We start from the raw sequence: 3,099 nt of genomic DNA, 5'->3' as shown, positions 1-3,099 counted from the left end.
TTTTTTTTTTTTTTTTTTTTTTTTGAGGCAGAGTATCAGAAAGATCAGGGTGGCTCCAAACTCTGTATAGTTAAGGCTGGCCCTGAATTCCTGATTCTCTTGCCTCTACCTCCCAAAGGCTGAGAATACAGGTGTGTGCCACCATACCCAGTTTACAGAGAATTTTTAAGTCATTATAGACTAAATCTACTCTAGTATATCTTAAGTTATTGGTAATCTAGAGATAGGTTTTTCTTTTCAACAGTATTTTACACTCTCTAGTCAATATATCTAATACTTTAGATGATGGTTCAGAATGTGTAGCCGTAATTACAGTTAAATTTGCTAATTAATTACCTTTGTCACAGATAAGTGCTTTCCTTAATTCACTTTTATATTTATCTTCAGCTTCCATAATGACTTTATGATAATCACATTGGTATGTACAAGAGTGCAAAAGCTTGCTAAAATTTCGACTGTTGAGTAATTTTCTTACCGCTATGCAACCTGAAAGAAAACAAATTAAGCTGACATATAGATATTCTAAAATTATATACTAATAACGCTGTGAAAGTAGACACCATGCCAGGTGGTGGCGCGCGCCTTTAATCCCAGCACTCAGGAGGTAGAGGCAGGCGAATCTCTATGAGTTCAAGGCCAGCCTGGTCTACAAGAGCTAGTTCCAGGACAGGCACCAAAGCTACAAAGAAACCCTGTCTTGAACCCACCTCTCCCCCCCAAAAAAGAAAGTAGATAATCTCTAAAATGATAAACTGAAGTAAAATTAGAAATGTATGAAGTATTTCAAGAAACCCCAACTCATCTCAGAGAGTAAAAAAATTAATAAATACAAAGAAGTAAGAGGTTACAATCACTCAGAAAAGAAGCATCCAACTCACTGTGGCAACACATATCTACAATCGAAGGTTCGTAGGAGGCCAGGGCAGGAGGGTAAGAGGTTTGCAAGTTCAATGCTGGCTTGGGCAATTTTAACGAACAAACAAAAAACAACAAAACAAAAAAACTCAAAAATACAAAACAAGACAAAAAAAAGTAAAGGGCTACTACAGGTCAGTGTACAGTGCTTGTTTAGCATATGCAAAGCCCTAGATTCAGTTCTGAAAAAAAAAAAGGGCTAAGGAAAGAAAGACAAGAAAGAAAAAAGAAAGGAAGTTTACAATTATATTAAACAGACAAGAGAGGATATGGGATTTGTATATGGTTATACATCAGCTTCAGAGTAACAGATGAAAGTCTTCATCTAAAATACAATACTGATGTTCTGAGCTGAACATGAAACCTCAGTTTTCGCTATAGAACAGTGAACATGAAGAAAGGAGGAAGCTGGGCAGTGGTGGTGCATGCCTTTAATCTTAATACTCAGGAGGCAGAGGCAAGCAGACTATGTTGGGGCCAGCCTAGTCTAAAGGGCTAGTTCCAGGACAGACAGCTAGGACTGTTACACAGAGAAACCCTGCTTGAAAAAAAAAAAAAGAATAAAAGAGAAAATTGTAGGATGTGAAGAGAAAAGTTTAGATCAGAGCAATAAAATCTTATAGAAAAAATCAGTAGTGGGGCATGGGACACTAGGAACATTAATAAATTTACTAGCAATATAAAACTATATATGAAATACTTAATACCATTTTAGAGCATAATATAAAATAAATATTTTTCTATTCTCTGAAAACATATTTATCTTACTCATTTAAAGTTATAGACAGTGTTGTGCTATAAACAACAATAATAGACATAGTAATTGCATTTACTCATGTGGACATGACCTAATGCAAAACAGACAATATTGATTTGAATGCTTTCAAATTTCAGATTGTCATATATTCAAAAGAGATGAAATTAAATCATAAGGCAGAAGTGTTAAAAATTCCAGTAAGTAACAGATACAGATTCAATTATAAAATTATTATAATTAAAAGATATTTACCTGAGCATTTATATTTCAACATTTTGGAAGACTTGTCAGTTGCTTGAAAACCAACTTCTTTATCTATTATGTCTAAACACAATGTAAATGGATCTGAAAAAATGCAAAACAATTTTTTTTGTTTAATGAAAAGGTTCTGAAATTTATAATGTTTATTAAACATTAGATTTCCATACATTTTCTTTCACGACTACATATTTAGTCATCTTAGTGGATAAAGAGAAAGATCCTGGATAAGAATAAATGGTAATAAAGGCCAGAGACAAAAGTATGGCTTACACAGAACAGATATACTAACTTACATTTGAGTTTCAGTCATCCAAATACCTATTTTCTTGAAATACCAAAGAAGAAACATTTTAAATCATACCTGTTACTGGTACTTGCTGCTTTCTATTTCTGACAGTGTGAATCGGATGTTTAACAACATGGTCACTAAAAGGAAACAAATACTACATTAATAGAAATAATTCTGTGGCATCGGGGAAATTTTAAACAGTATTGTGGTTCTGAATGTCTGGCAGGCAGATGGAGCTGTTTCCAAAAACCTACTACTATAATCTGAATGTCAAGTGTGCCCCCCAAAGTCCATCATTCAAGCCCTGATCCTCAGCTTGGCAGAACTGGGAGACGTTGAGATCTTTAGGAAGTGGGGCCGTATACAAGGTCTTAAAGTCACCAGCTGTACATTCTTGAAGGGGACTGTACCACCCTGGATTGTCCTATTTCTTCTGTTTCTGTTAGCTCATGAGATAAGTAGTCTGCTCCAACAGATGCTCCGGACCCTCTATGTTGCCCCTGCTAGAGACCCCAAAGCAAAGGGCACTTAGCCCACCATGTCAGACTGTAACTTCCCAAACCATGAGTCAAAATAAACCTATTCTTTATAACAGTTAATTGCCTCAGGTACTGTGTAATAATGGCAGAAAGCTGGCTACCACACCAACAAATCTGGCTAAAGTAGGATCTGCAATAATCAGTGTCTTATTTGTAGAAGTAAACAAGACTCCAGAGAATAAAAACATTGATTAAAAGAAGATATAAGCAAAATACTATTTTTTTTAAAAAAAAAATCACTAACAGGGCTGGAGAGATGGCTCAGTGGTTAAGAGCACTGACTGCTCTTCCAGAGGTCCTGAGTTCAATTCCCAGCAACCACATGGTGGCTCACAGCC

General features: G+C 35.6%; 1 long non-coding RNA gene across 1 annotated transcript; it reads right to left on the bottom strand.

Annotated features, from left to right (window-relative positions):
- Nucleotides 1–38: 38 nt before the first annotated feature.
- On the bottom strand, nt 39–2,895 carry LOC126496353 (uncharacterized). Its single transcript, XR_007590337.1, has 3 exons — nt 2,295–2,895; nt 1,925–2,017; nt 39–486 (listed from the first exon to the last, which is right to left on the bottom strand). It is a non-coding gene; the product is annotated as an uncharacterized lncRNA (long non-coding RNA).
- Nucleotides 2,896–3,099: the final 204 nt, after the last annotated feature.

This window comes from Alexandromys fortis, unplaced genomic scaffold (assembly GCF_014885135.2).
Source record: "Alexandromys fortis isolate MF-2015 unplaced genomic scaffold, M_Fortis_MF-2015_v1.1 scaffold_3081, whole genome shotgun sequence".
NCBI lineage: Eukaryota > Metazoa > Chordata > Mammalia > Rodentia > Cricetidae > Alexandromys > Alexandromys fortis.
This window is presented reverse-complemented; position numbering and strand designations above follow the sequence as displayed.